Genomic DNA, 16,505 nt, shown 5'->3' with positions numbered 1-16,505 from the left:
TTATCCATTCTGGAGTTGGAACGCTGCGACTGTATGTTAAAGGTTTCAGGAATTACTGCAACCAATCGCCGTTTTTTCTTCAATTTTTATTTATTCATGACCGGTTTCGAATCGCTTGTCGATTCATCATCAGATGATACAATTTAGTTTGGAGCATTGTAAACAATGCACGATCCCCACAATACTCCAAACTAAATTGTACCATCTGATGATGAATCGCCAAGGCATTCAAAGCCGGTGATGAATAAATAAAAATTAAAGAAAAAACGGCGATTGGTTGCAATAATTCCTTAAACCTACAGCAAACTATATCTAGAACGCAATAAATAGCGCCTATTTGCTTTTGTATCTTGTTTCCTTCCTAAGCGCCAAATAACACCGAAAATTATTTTTCTCGTCAAATAATTCTGACCTCTTCGCTGTTCAAATAATTTTCAGTATAATATGTCTATCTATTCTTATTTACGAGTAGTGTAAATTTTTCTCTCTTTAAAACGCAAATACAGTTTTGTTTTCAGATATTTCGTCTCTCTTGTAAGAGAACACTAGCAGGAAACAAATACCCGAACCTTGTATAATTTTTGAATGCGTCATGAAAACAGAGCAGAAACACAATAAAGAGTAATGAGACACAACATCCACTTCTGTATTAGGAGTGAGTTCGACCAGAATAGGTTAATTTCCCATATTAGCAGACGCCCTCACAGTCCCCTATTTCTGCGCATGCTCAGTGTGCAGCGTAGTCGGAAATTTAGAACTCCACTCTCGGCATAATCTATAGTTCACTGGGTCATAGACACACTCGCATCGTCGTTGGTTGCTGATTTACGCTCAGGCACACAAGACGACCATTTCGAGTTGTCAGTTTCGACCAGAAAGTCGCTCGTCTAAATCGGGCTTAATGCCGTGTGTCTGGCCTAGACTGGCGGTGAAACGCATGCGACTGTCAATGTGTTGATGTAATTAAATGCAACCCTTTCCACTGGCGCGACTGCAGACACACCAAAGCTACGCGCGACTTGACTTCTCTGCCTTCGCGTGGCTAAAGGCTCGCAAATGGATAAAGGTTACATCTAGTTACATTAAAAGGAACTTGCAAGAATAAAATTGGAAACTTATGGCACTATTAAAAACTAGTTATATAATGTTGTTAACTTTTCCCTGAGTGAAATGATACATAATTTGTCCCTGCATGAATCTCAGTAGAATTTATTTTTATTTATTTATTTGTTTTTCTTTTCATTTGTTTTCATGACGCGCATATCTGTGAAGCTACCTAATTTTGGACATGTATCTTTTTATATATGGATGTCTGTGAGACTACTCTGCATAGAAAGATGTGGTTTTCACTCATCGCTATCTGACACGCAGTGCTCAATGTTGGCTACCATGTCTGCCGCTTGGATTTGTTTTATATGAAAACAGGTGACTTTCATGTGGAATCGTGTGCTCTGGTGCAGTCTGACAAAATATAAACAAGCCTATCAGTGTCACTCTCTTTACGAAACGTAATTATAGTAGTAATCATCATTCTATAAAGGAAAAATCATATGTTACTCGCAACGAAGAATCCATCAGCGTTGAGAAGCAGATGTTCACAGTGTAACGTCAGCCAACAAGAGAGACACGCCCAGTACCAGGGTGCAAGAACTGTATTCATGAAGCTGTTATTGAAGTTATCACGCCAATTTACAGTGATATGGCTCAGCCACATCTCTTCGGGAAGTGCCTACGTGTGCGCACTTAGAACCACAATGAGTAATGACACAATTACCAAAAAATATGGTGTTAGAGGTGATAAAAACTCTGAAATGGGCAGTCAATGATGCTATGTTATCAGTTGATGATAAAAACACGGGGAGAATAAGAGTGCTACTGCATTTCTACATGGGCCCTAGCTGTCATACTCTAAAGGGACTGCAAGCTACAGATGAATTAAAATTTGCCAAGTCGCAGGCTGCAGCTGAGTTCAGCACCAAATAAGCGAACTCATCCTGAAGAAAGATGCTTTCAGAGAAAGAGAAGACAAGGGATAAGATCCTGACGAAGCTACTGGGTGCTTTTGAGCCTTCGTTTAAAAATATGAGGAACTTATTTTTATCATTTGCAGCTTCAAACTCTATTTTCACAAAATGAATTTGTTACAGTCAATGTATCTACACTCTTGCTCATAAATTAAGGATAATTGCAGAATGTAGTGCCACACAACGTGGCTCTGCACAAAACTGGCGCTAATAGCCTAGGCACAAAGGGAACACACACGACACGGTCTGGAGAACAGGCAGGCCACTCCATTCGCCTAATATCTTCGGTTTCGAGGTACTCCTCCACGATGGCAGCTCGGTGGGGCCGCACGTTATCCATCAGGAGGAAGGTGGGACCCACTGCACCCCTGAAAAGGCTGACATACTGGAGCAAAATGACATCTGGATATACCTGACCTGTTATAGTTCCTCTGTCAAAGACATGCAGGGGTGTACGTGCTCCAATCATAGACCCACCTCACACCATCAAACCACGACCTCCATACAGGTCCCTCTCAAGGACATTAAGGGGTTGGTATCTGGTTCCTGGTTCACGCCAGATGAAAATCCGGCGAGAATCACAGTCCAGACTACACCTGGACTCGTCCGTCAACATAACCTGGGACCACTGTTCCAACGACCATATACTATGTTCTTGACACCAGGCTTTAAGGGCTCTGCTGTGACCAGGGGTCAGTGAAATGCACCTTGCAGATCTCGGGTGAATAAACCTTGTCTGTTCAGTCGTCTGTAGACTGTAAGTCTGGAGAAAACTGTTCCGTGGCTGCGGTAAGGTCCCGAGCAAGGCTACCTGCAGTACTTCGTGGCCGTCTGTGAGCACTGATGGTGAGATACCGGTCTTCTTGTAGTGTTGTACACTGTGGACGTCCCGTACGGTAGCGCCTGCACACGTTTCCTGTCTGCTCGAATAGTTGCCATAATCTTGAGATCACATTTCGTGGCACACGGAGGGCCCGTGCTACGACCTGCTGTGTTTGACCAGCCTCCAGTCGCATTAGTATTCTACCCCTCATAACGTCATCAATATGTGTTCTTTGAGCCACTTTCAACACACAGTCACCATTAGCACGTCTGAAAACGTCTGCACACTCACTCGCTGCACCGTACTCTGACATGCACCAACACACTTTTGTGTATGTGGACTGCTACCAACGCCACCGTGCGACGACGGCAGGTCAAATGCACCGCATGGTCATACCCCGCGGTGATTTAAACCCGCAAACCGCCCACCAGAGCGTTGTTTCACCATGTGTGAGCATCATCCTTAATTTATGAGCATGAGTGTATTTCTGAAAAGCTAAACGCGAAACTTTGTAAACTGCTCTTTTGTTCAAATGTGTGTGAAATGTTATGGGGCTTAACTGCTAAGGTCATCAGTCCCTAAGCTTGCGCACTACTTAACCTAAATTATCCTAAGGACAAACACACACACCCATGCCCGAGGGAGGACTCGAACCTCCGCCGGGATCAACCGCACTGTCCATGACTGCAGCGCCTCAGACCGCTCGGCTAATCCCGCGCGTCTGCTCTATTGTAACCTACTTCACCTCCAGAAGCACATTTTTGGCAGTGCTCTGAATGGGTATTATGCTAGGCGTTTGCATGTACAAATACTGTATTTAATGTAAGGAAAAATTTTCCCATTCCATCATGGCAGACTGTTACAGCAAACGCTGTAAAAATATGTGGCGGAAAAAATTGTTACGGTTATCGAAAGTCAACTTGAACACACCAGCCGGTTTCACCGTGACGGTACAAGACATGGCCACGCTTACAAAATCGCCGTACATCCTGCATAGGGCACTGTCTGTGTTGGCGCGCACACAAACATTACTGTGACAAATTGAGATACAGTTGCCGCGTATAGTGCGGCAAGAACTGCCCAGGTGGCACGCAAGGCCGTCTTAAGGCATATTTTAGAAACAGTACGCAAGATTACGCAAAACTAGTAATTAAAATGCACATGAGTAAACCAAATCAAACATATAAAACCCCCAAAAAATAAAAAATATAACTACCGCCTTATAAAGAATAGATAAAAAAATGATTATATAAAAAAAGTCATTAAAACTCCATCACAGGGAGTAAAACAGCTAAATTTTGGAGTACATTCATAGCGTATGCCTTCTGAATCGAAAAAACTTCAAGATACCAGGATCGGGGCAGTGTTAAGCATCGCAAAGAAGAGACAGAAATATTCTTAATCGCTACAATAAAGAAACAAAACTCATAAAATGTAAAGACGTAAAACCATGTACGACAAAAAGTCATTAAAAATCCCTCTTTAAAATATGGTTCCCCGAACTTCCAACACACGAAAACAACAAATTGAGAGAGATGCTGGTGACATTAAATAATATTGCAGCAACATTTGGAACACTGTTAACATTGTATCATAATATATTTGATTACTGCGAATCAGTTGATCTTTCAACAACAATTTCCAATTCCTCTAGTAGATTGAACTTCTTCCCCTTCTAAGCAAGGTGTAGGATCCTCAGGTTTTCTACTGTGGAGGACTGGTGCCCACTGGACTTCAGATCCACAGCAAATACGGAATTTTGTTTATCTGACCTTTCTCATTTAACAGGTGCTCCCTGAACCTTCTGGCAGTCTGGCCTATGTATGACTTCGCAGTCACTGGTCGCTGCACTCCAATCTATATACGCCTGACCCTACATACTTATCTCTCAAGGGACGGGGAGGGGGGGGGCGCGTTCATTGTGAATATAATTATACTGAAGCTTATTACAATACACAATACGGAAATCCTGGTTTTTAGGCAGCGAGAGCTGCTAAAAACATTCATCTCTTAGAAATGAGGACCGTCGCATCAACACATAAATATACTAGTTGAATAGCATTCTCATCCTGACGAGATAATACAGGTTGTAAGTGGTTACGGCAGCGAAATAAAAAAAAAAAAGGTATTCACACCACAACAGCGATACCGGTAGCGCCTTACGGTTCTGACAGAACAATCTGTCGCAAGCAAATGAAGTAACTGCCGACTGACTTCGAAGCTCATCGTCAGTTTAGCAGATACTTTTTTGCTGCAAGCTGTATTTATTGTTCTCTGCTCTCTGAAGTTTCGTCGTCTCTTCCGTGACGCTAGCCAGAACGGTTGAAACAAAGCGCTCTATTGGTGTCTGCGAAAATAGAAAGCATTCTTGAGTGCCAAAATAGCTGCCTACCATTCGCCTCGCTAGCTTAAATCTCCTAAGCACTCGCGCATACAACTATTACGGTACCATCTAGCATCTGCAGTCCAAAGTTTAGATGTGTTTCACAACGCTGTTTTACTGACAAATGGCGTAAATTCGGAGAAACAGGAGTAACACTGCAATAAGTACCTATTTACTATCAAGTCTAGCGTTTTCTGAGCAGATTTTTGGTACTCCCGAAACGTAGCCCCAGTATTAAACAGCACATATTGCAGACGGCACCATGTCTGACACTTTAATATTACACCAGATTCTACTTGCTTACGTACACACACCAACAAAAGTGTTGCATCACTCTGGCTCCCAGAACTCCTGAAGATAGACGTTGACTGTGGATGTTGTACCACAGACACTCTCCCTTTGACTGTTCACAGATGTCACTAAACCCGCGCAAAGATGTAAACAACCATGCATGAGCAGCGCCTATTAGACGGAGGGGATCCGACAGCCGAGCAGTTCCAGTCATTCCACCAGGAAGGAGGTACACGGCTCTTCTTGTCTGTAGTTCAAACATCCCTAGACGGCCATCACCGCGGTTCGATCGCTCCCGTATTGTTACTTTGTGCCAGGAAGGGCCCTCAACAAGGGAAATGTCCAGGCCTCTCGGAGTAAAACAAAGCGATGTTGTTCGGATATAGAGGAGATCCAGAGAGACAGGAACTGCCGATGACGTGCCTCGCTCAGGCCGCCTAAGGGCTGGATGACCGCTACCTACAGATTATGGCTCGCAAGAACCCTGACAGTAACGCCACCTTGTTCAATAATCCTTTCGTGCAGCCACAGGATGTCGTGTTACGACTCAAACTGTGCGCATAGGCTGCATAATGCAACACTTCACTCCCGACGTCCACGCCAAGGTCCATCTTTGCAACCACGACACAATGCGGCGCGGTCACAAAAACATGCCAAAGGGCCGCTCAGGATTGGATCACGTTCTCTTCACCGATGAGTGTCGCATATGCCTTCAGCCAGACAATCGTCGGAGACATGTTTGGAGGCAACCAGGTCAGGCTATCCAGCGAGTGCAGCAAGGTGGAGGTTCCCTGCTGTTTTCGGGTGGCATTATGTGGGGCCGACGTACGTCGCCGGTGGTCATGGAAGGCGCCGTAACGGTTGTACGATACGTGAATGCCATCTTCCGACTCATAGTGCAATCACATCGGCAGCATATTGGCGAGGCATTCGTCTTCATGGACGACAATTAGCGCCCCCATCGCGCACGCCTTGTGAATGACTTCCTTCAGGATGACGACATCGCTCGAGTAGAGTGGCCAACACGTTCTCCAGACATGATCCCTGTCCAACATGCTTGGGATAGATTGCAAAGGGCTGTTTATGGACGACATGACCCACCAACCACTCTGAGGGATCTACGCCGAATCGCCGTTGAGGAGTGGGACAATCTGGACCAACAGTTCCTTGATGAACTTGTGGATAGTATGCCTCGACGAAAACAGGCAAGCATCAATGCAAGAGGACGTGCTACAGGGTATTAGAGGTACCAGTGTGTACAGCAATTTGGTCCACCACCTCTGAAGGTCTCGCTGTATGGTGGTGCAACATGCAATGGGTGGCTTCCATGAGCAATAAAAATGGCGTAAATGATTTTTACGTTGATCTCTATTCCAGTTTTCTGTACAGTTTCGGGAACTCTCGGAACTGAGGTGATGCAAAACTTTTTTTGATGTGTGTGTTATAAAAATTTCTGTTGAAATGCAGAGAATACAGTTGTGTTCAAATCCTACCGTCATCTGATATAAACATTTTGTCTTACCACGTTCTCGAAAAAATGATCATTTCTCATTTCATATGACAGGTAATGTCGTTCCCAATGCGAGTAACAGGAAGAATGTTGTATCTGGAGGACAGCGTACCTGGTCGGTGTTTCTGTCTACTGACCGTATCACACGAAGGAACTCGCATTAGACACCACCGTTACCAGTTCCGGCATTTTCTATTGTTATTGTTGTTTCTGTTCAAATTGCTCAAATTGCTCCGAGCACTATGGGACTTCACTTCTGTGGTCATCAGTCCCCTAGAACTTGGAACTATTTAAACCTAACTAACCTAACGACATCACACGTCCATGCCCGAGGCAGGATTCGAACCTGCGACAGTAGCGGTAGCGCGGTTCCAGAATGTAGCGCCTAGAACCGCTAGGCCACCCCAGCCGGCGTTGTTTTTGTTGTTGTACACATGAGGCTGTGTTTTGTGCAGTGTTTGTAGTTACTAAGAATATTGCATATTTAAGTACTGTAAAATACAGTGAAGGTAAAAATCACAAGCGAAAAAAAAAGTTAATGTACAGAAATAAAATTTCGGCAATACGTATGTCTAGATAACATATTTAAATGATAAACACTGCAAGATAACAGGTTAAAATAAGTACGAGATAAGCCGACTTATCTTAAAAGATAGAGCAAGGAAAGGCAAACCTACGTTTCTAGCATTTATAGACTTAGAGAAACCTTTTGACAATGTTGACTGGAATACTCTCTTTCAAATTCTGAAGGTGGTAGGGGTAAAATACAGGGAGCGAAAGGCTATTTACAATTTGTACAGAAACCAGATGGCAGTTATAGGAGTTACGTGACATGAAAGAGAAGCAGTGGTTGGGAAGGGAGTGAGGCAGGGTTGTAGCCTATCCCCGATGTTATTCGATCTGTTTATTGTGCAAGCACTAAAGGAAACAAAAGAAAAATTTGAGTAGCTATTAAAATCCATGGAGAAGAAATAAAAACTTTGAGGTTCGCCGATGACACTAATTCTATCAGAGACAGCAAAGGATTAGGATGAGCAGTTGAAATGAATGGAGAGTGTCCTGAAAGGGGGATATAAGATGAACATCAACAAAACCAAAACGAGGATAATGGAATGTAGTCGAATGAAGTCGGGTGATGCTGAGGGAATTAGATTAGGAAATGAGACACTTAAAGTAGCAAATGAGTTTTGCTATTTGGGGAGCAAAATAACTGATGATGGTCGAAGTGGAGTGGAGATAAAATGTAGACTAGCAATGGCAAGGAAAGCGTTTCTGAATAAGAGAAATTTGTTAACATCGAATATAGATTTAAGTGTCAGGAAGTCATTTCTGAAAGTATTTGTATGGAGTGTAGCCATGTGTGGAAGTGAAACATGGATGATAAATAGTTTGGACAAGAAGAGAATAGAAGCTTTCGAAATGTGGTGCTACAGAATAATGCTGAAGATTAGATGGGTAGATCACATAACTAATGAGGAGATATTGAATAGAATTGGGGAGAAGAGGAGTTTGTGGTACAACTTGACTAGAAGAAGGGATCGGTTGGTAGGACGTGTTCTGAGGCATCAAGGGATCACCAATTTAGTATTGGAGGGCAGCGTGGAGGGTAAAAATCGTAGAGGGAGACCAAGAGATTCAGAAGGATGTAGGTTGCAGTAGGTATTGGGAGATGAAGAAGCTTGCACAGGATAGAGTAGCATGGAGAGCTGCATCAAACCAGTCTCAGGACTGAAGACCACAACAACTACAAGCCGTTCATACTGTAAAATGTTGGTACAGTAGTAACCGGTGAAAAATTGTTGAATGCAAGCATGTAAACATGCTGTCGTAATATTGTACAGGTGCTGGATGGCAGCTTGTGGGATGGAGTTCCATGCCTGTTGCACTTGGTCGGTCAACACAGGGACGGTTAATATTGTTTGTGTATGACGCTGGAGTTGTCGTTCTGAGATGTCCCATACGTGCTGGATTAGAGACAAATCTGGTGAGCGAGCATCCTGGGCCACATGTCGATACCCTGAAAAGCACGTTGGGTTGCAGCAGTACTATTTGGGCGAATGTTATCCAGTTGGATAACAGCCCCAGGAATGCTGTCCGTGAATGGCAACACAACAGACTGATCCACCAGACTGGTGTACATATTTGCAATCAGGATGATTGGGATAATCACGAGATTGCTTCTGCTGTCATACGACATCGCACCTAAGACCATAACTCAAGTAGTAGGTTCAGTGCAGCTAGCATGCAGACAGGTTGGTAGCAGACCCTCAGCTAACTTCCTCCAAACTAGCACATAGCCATCACTGGTACCGAAACAGTTTTAATCAGAGAACACAATAGACCTCTACCCTGCCCTCCAATGAGCTCTCACTTGACACCACTCGAGTCGCAAATGGCGCTGGTTTGGGGTCATTCGAATGCACGCTAAAGGGCGTCTGGTTCGGAGCTATCCTTGAAGGAACCGATTTGTAACAGTTCGCTGTGTCACTGTGGTGCCAACTGCTGCTCACATTGGTGCTGCAGCTGCAGTATGATGCGTCAGAGCCATACGCTGAACTCCATAGTCTTCCCGTCAGGGAGTGCTATGTGGCCATCTGGAGCCTGCTATTTTTGGGACTGTACTTTCCCGTGACCACTTCGGCCAGCTATCATTTACAGTGGCTATATTCCTCCCAAGTCTTTCTGCAATTTCACAGAAGGAACATCCAGTTTCTTTTCGTATCCTTATTACACAACCTCGTTCAAACTCAGTCAGGTGTCGATAATGGCGTCTTTGTCGCCTGAAAGGCATTATTGATTAAAATCAACCCACCATGTCCAATTTCAAAGGTACAATTTCAAAGTATGTTTAAGGTATTTTGAACATATTGTTTATTTTTCAGCTACAGGGTTTTATGGTGTGTAAAATTCTCTATACATACTAGTTACATAACATGTGGACGGTTAAGGAATGTTTAATGTTTCATGCAGGGGTAGCTCCTGTATAGGTTTGCAGGTTTGTGCTACCCCCAAGGAATAATTTTGTTCAACTGTGTTTGCCTTCTGAGCATTCTATACTAGTGGAGAAGTCGCGCGCCGTTTATCTCTTTTGAAATGTCCGGGCTCCAAACGCCGAACGCATCGGAGTTGAACGGAATGTGCAACGGCGGCAGCGGGTTGCACTGCGGCTGCAAACGTGGACTTGGGTGTCTCAGAGGGGGTGCGGGGCGCGGGGGCAACGCTTGGCAACACTGTACTCGTATGCGGGCTTGTGTGTATAAACACCTCACCCGGGCCACCCTGCCAGGCACAGGAAGAGGGCCCGAACTCTTCTGAAGGGAAAAGGAACTATTGGATCTTCGAAAAAAGCGCGATTCTCGCGTCACCTTACCAGTTCAAGTGTAGCTGCGAGCGAACTCTTTCCTGTGCATTGTGTTAGTTATTTTAACGTGTGCTACAGCGAATTTTGAGGCTCAAGTGACAAGTGAATGCGTGAAATAATGAATCAGGTAATTTCATTGCTCTCTGAACCCTTCAGTTCACGAAAGTTTGAAGAAAAATAAGAAATCAAGAGGCTAGGTAGGCCGACTCCTGCTTTAACAGTTTCGCAGACCGTTAAACCCAAAAGTTGCCAGTTCAATAGGTAATTTAACTCTGAATTATACAACAAGCATGAACGGCTGTGTGGTTGTGACATGAAAAATGCTTATTTTGTTTTTCTTGTTAATTATTTGGAGGAGATCCTTCATGGTCTAAACATGGAGTCTGTGACACTCAACACGATCATAACAAAATTAGAAAACACGGACTTTCTTCAGTCCATGTAAATAACGTTTTGAATATGGCAAGTCTAGGCAATTTAAATATAGCTACCCAATTAGACAGTGGGTACAGAAAGTCAGTGGCATTACACAACCATAAAGTTATGGATAACAGGTAGCCAGCTAGAGTGGCCAAGCGGTTCTAGGCGCTACAGTCTGGAACCGCGCTACTGTCGCAGGTTCGATTCCTGCCTCGGGCATTGATGTGTGTGATGTCCTTAGGTTAGTTAGGTTTAAGTGGTTAAGTTCTAGGAGTTTGATGGCCTCAGATGTTAAGTCCCATAGTGCTCAGAGCCATTTGAGCCATTTTGATAACAGGTACATACTGAATCTATTAAATGTATTCGTTTCTGTGATGCGTTGGAACTTGCCCTTAGAGGACATGATGAGACTGAATCATCTTCCAATCCTGATGTTTTTCGTTCCTTGATTAATTTTTGTGCAGAATTAGACTCTGTATTTAAATCGCATTTAGAGAAAGCTATAGTTTTTAAAGGAACCTCAAAAACCATCCAGAATGAACTCCTCCAGTGCATGCTTCAAGTCTGGCAAGAGGAAATTAGAAAGGAAATTAAGGGTGCTAAATTTTTGGACGTAATAGCTGACGAAAGCAGTGATGTAGCCTGTGGTTTCCAGACGGTTATAGTATATAGGTTCATCATTAACGGAAGACCAACTGAAATATTTAGAACCTCATAGCAGCAGAAAAGCATGACTCCCAGTCTTTGACAACGTCCATCATCGAACAGATAAATAATCATTTGGGGAATTGTCCACATAAGCTAATAGCGCAAACATATGGTGGTGCAGCAGTCATGAGTGGTTCGTGACGTGTAATGCAGGCTTCTGTTAAGGAAAAGTTTCCCGATGCTTCATACATTCATTGTCAAGCCCACCAGTTGAATCGCATTATGCTGAAAGCCTCTTCCATTAATAAAAATGGGCTAATATTCTTCACTAAACTGCAGGGTCTTTGCAGCTTATTTTCAGCATCTCCTCAAAGAACAGCAGTTCTCGACGAAATAGTACGAAAACGACTGCCACGTTCAGTGCCTAATCGTTGGAATTTTCAGTCAAGGAGAATCAATACCGTTTTCGAATATAGGGAAGATATTATCACGTGCATGAATAATATGAGCCAGGGGGGAAAACTGTGTAATGAGAACACGATACTGCAAGCCTGTGGCTTAGTAACAATTTTAAAGGATGAAAAGGTCATTTTTTCCTTTCATTTTTTCATAAAATCATGATCCATGTGGATATTTTGTATAACCAGCTACAAAAACGGAATATTGACCCAACTTACACACAAAATCAGCTGACAGCTTTTGAGCGTGAAACTGCGAACATTAGGGAAGGAGTGAGTGAAAATTTGACAGGTTTACACGAGCACCATAAAAGAGGGAGAACTGAAGATGGCACAGCGATGTGTAATCTAATGCGGGAGGAAAAAGAAGTATGTGATGTCACACTTTACGAGGCAAAAGAAAGATTCAAGTTTACTGGACACCTAGTTGCAGCCTCTCTCTTTCTACCAGAGAAATTCGCTACTTAGTCTTCCAGTTTTCGAGAAACTTCTTTCAGAGCTGCTATCGAATGCTACTCTTTTTTGGAAGCAAAGAAACTTCGAACAGAACTCTCTGTTATTTATGTAAGAGAGGAGTTCAAAAGCATATGTGGAGCTTTGAGCTTTCTGGATTACATAACAGACAATAATCTTTGTAGTACACTGAGTGAATCTGTGAAGCTCCTGAAAGTGATAATTACAATTCCAGTGACCACATCAGAAGCAGAACGTTGTTTTCCTTCGCTGAAATGGATGAAAATCTTCTTGTCGAATACTATGGAGTAAGGAAGACTATCAGCACTCGCGATGCTCTCTATTGAACGAAACCTCGTTTTAGGAATTGCAGACTTCAATCAAAGAGTGATTGAAAGATTTGCAAATATGAAGGAAAGAAGAATAGAGTTCCTGTACAAGTGATCACCACCACATCCAAATTCAGAGATAAAACCGAATGGCGTTAACGTTTGTCCTGCTGAAAAAGGTTAGTAAGGCATTCCTACCACTTTTTGAGTACATATAGCTGCAGTTGATTTTAATTCCTATTATTCTGCAAAAGTAATACACTCCTGGAAATGGAAAAAAGAACACATTGACACCGGTGTGTCAGACCCACCATACTTGCTCCGGACACTGCGAGAGGGCTGTACAAGCAATGATCACACGCACGGCACAGCGGACACACCAGGAACCGCGGTGTTGGCCGTCGAATGGCGCTAGCTGCGCAGCATTTGTGCACCGCCGCCGTCAGTGTCAGCCAGTTTGCCGTGGCATACGGAGCTCCATCGCAGTCTTTAACACTGGTAGCATGCCGCGACAGCGTGGACGTGAACCGTATGTGCAGTTGACGGACTTTGAGCGAGGGCGTATAGTGGGCATGCGGGAGGCCGGGTGGACGTACCGCCGAATTGCTCAACACGTGGGGCGTGAGGTCTCCACAGTACATCGATGTTGTCGCCAGTGGTCGGCGGAAGGTGCACGTGCCCGTCCACCTGGGACCGGACCGCAGCGACGCACGGATGCACGCCAAGACCGTAGGATCCTACGCAATGCCGTAGGGGACCGCACCGCCACTTCCCAGCAAATTAGGGACACTGTTGCTCCTGGGGTATCGGCGAGGACCATTCGCAACCGTCTCCATGAAGCTGGGCTACGGCCCCGCACACCGTTAGGCCGTCTTCCGCTCACGCCCCAACATCGTGCAGCCCGCCTCCAGTGGTGTCGCGACAGGCGTGAATGGAGGGACGAATGGAGACGTGTCGTCTTCAGCGATGAGAGTCGCTTCTGCCTTGGTGCCAATGATGGTCGTATGCGTGTTTGGCGCCGTGCAGGTGAGCGCCACAATCAGGACTGCATACGACCGAGGCACACAGGGCCAACACCCGGCATCTTGGTGTGGGGAGCGATCTCCTACACTGGCCGTACACCACTGGTGATCGTCGAGGGGACACTGAATAGTGCACGGTACATCCAAACCGTCATCGAACCCATCGTTCTACCATTCCTAGACCGGCAAGGGAACTTGCTGTTCCAACAGGACAATGCACGTCCGCATGTATCCCGTGCCACCCAACGTGCTCTAGAAGGTGTAAGTCAACTACCCTGGCCAGCAAGATCTCCGGATCTGTCCCCCATTGAGTATGTTTGGGACTGGATGAAGCGTCGTCTCACGCGGTCTGCACGTCCAGCACGAACGCTGGTCCAACTGAGGCGCCAGGTGGAAATGGCATGGCAAGCCGTTCCACAGGACTACATCCAGCATCTCTACGATCGTCTCCATGGGAGAATAGCAGCCTGCATTGCTGCGAAAGGTGGATATACACTGTACTAGTGCCGACATTGTGCATGCTCTGTTGCCTGTGTCTATGTGCCTGTGGTTCTGTCAATGTGATCATGTGATGTATCTGACCCCAGGAATGTGTCAATAAAGTTTCCCCTTCCTGGGACAATGAATTCACGGTGTTCTTATTTCAATTTCCAGGGGTGTACTTTTTTTGTGTACACCTTTTGGTTTTATTATGAGTAGATGCAGGAGTGACACGAGCGAGCGATCTGTTTATATCAGGCATTACAAAAACATGAGCAGTGTACTGATTTTCTCATTTTTGTTGATGTTTTCCTTTGTGAGCACAGTGCACCACCATCTTCTTTGGTCACGAGCCGCCACTGGTTTTATCCACCGTGAACCATCTTGTACCTTGGAATGGAACTAGTCTGACCACAGAACAAGTGATGTTTGCAAATGAACTGAGATTCTTTAATGTCTTAACAACTTTATCTGTCTTAAAAATGGAAATATGTGTTACTTGCGAACAGAATGTTTTTAAGCTTGATACCAATCTTGCCCTAAGTGGTTGAAGCTAACCAACGTTCCCCTAAATCTTAAAGGCGCTGGAAATGACAGAAACTCACTCGCCCTAAGGCTAGCATGACATGCTCTGACAAAATCACTTCTGAAAGGCGTACAGAAAGCCCGAACCACTATCGATATCTAAATCTACATCTACATCTACACCCACACGTGTCATGTCGGAGGGTATGGTTCAAATGGCTCTGAGCACTATGGGACTTAACATCTGAGGTCATCAGTCCCCTAGAACTTAGAACTAGTTAAACCTAACTAACCTAAGGACATCACAAACATCCATGCCCGAGGCAGGATTCGAACCTGCGACCGTAGCGGTCTTGCGGTTCCAGACTGCAGCGCCTTTAACCGCACGGCCACTTCGGCCGGCTGTCGGAGGGTACCTTTAAGCATAGCTATCCAATGTCTTTCCTGTCACACTTGCAAATAGGCCGAGGGAAAAACGATTATCTACCTGTTTCCATACGAAACCTAATTTCTCCTATCTCCTATCTCGTTCGACCAGTACTTGAGTATTGATCACCACTTTGGGACCCAGCCTACATATGCTTGAGAGAGAGAAACAGAGGAGATCAAAAGAAGAGCAGAGCATTTCGTTACAGACCAACTTAGTTAGCGCGAAAGAGACATGGAGATGCTCAACCAACTGTAATGGCAGACGCCGCAAGAGAGGTGTTCCGCGTCATGATGTGGTCTACTGTTAAAATTCCGAACACGTAGGCTCATATACGAGTCAGCCAATATACTGCTTCCTCTGACGCACCTCTCGCAAGATGTCCGTGAAGGTACAGTTTCAGAGATTCGAGCTTACACAGGGGCCTCCCAACAATCATTTTTCCCGCGGACCATTTGCGACAGCAACACCGGTGGGAGGAATAGACAGTGATAACGAAATTGCTCTCCGTCGCCTACTGTGAAGTGGCTTACGGAATATATATATATATATATATATATATATATATATATATATATATATATATATACACCTTGTCTTCACAGTTCTTACAGGAGGTATTCTTTGATAGAAGTAGAATCGTTCTCCAATCTGCCTCCAGTGTGCAGGTGGCAGCCTTCTTCCAGACACCGAAAGCCCACTCTAGCATCCACAACCGTCACAGAATGAGACCAAGGTCATGGTCAGGAATGATGTGTTAACCAGTCTCCTCTAATTCGCTGTGACTGTTAAGAACTGCTGACTTCCTCCATGATAAAGCTCCACTGTGTACCAACCCGAATAGTGAGGGTTGAGTTTCCACTCTGTAACCCATATTGGTGGTCGCCTGGCACTCTTTGCCTCACAGACTGTTGCAGTTTTCCCTACAACTCTGGAGAGAGGCCTTTACGAGGTGCTACACGCAGCGCCTGTTGGTCCATGGTTTTTTTTTTTTTTTCTTTTAAGGAGGTGTTATTTCTCGCTACTTGCTCTCTATCCGAGTTTCTGACCTGCAGAACCTGGCCTCCCAAAAGAGAGGACAGTATGACGGATTTTCGTGGACCCCATAAAGCAATATGCAGTGAATTTACGAACATCCGGAGATACCATCTACACTACTACTCACTGGCACATTAATACGACTTTCCACCAAGTACTAAAAATGGATTTTTTTCCATGTAGCAAGGTGATTGATAAAAGTTTTATCATATATACACTCTCATCGTACTGGTTCAGCAGACAAAGATGTTGTTGATACAGATGTTACCATACTGTCACTACACCTGAAGCAGGAAATTTAATAAAGTGTAAC

This window comes from Schistocerca cancellata, chromosome 9, assembly GCF_023864275.1.
Source record: "Schistocerca cancellata isolate TAMUIC-IGC-003103 chromosome 9, iqSchCanc2.1, whole genome shotgun sequence".
NCBI classification, from domain to species: Eukaryota; Metazoa; Arthropoda; class Insecta; order Orthoptera; family Acrididae; genus Schistocerca; species Schistocerca cancellata.
This window is presented reverse-complemented; position numbering follows the sequence as displayed.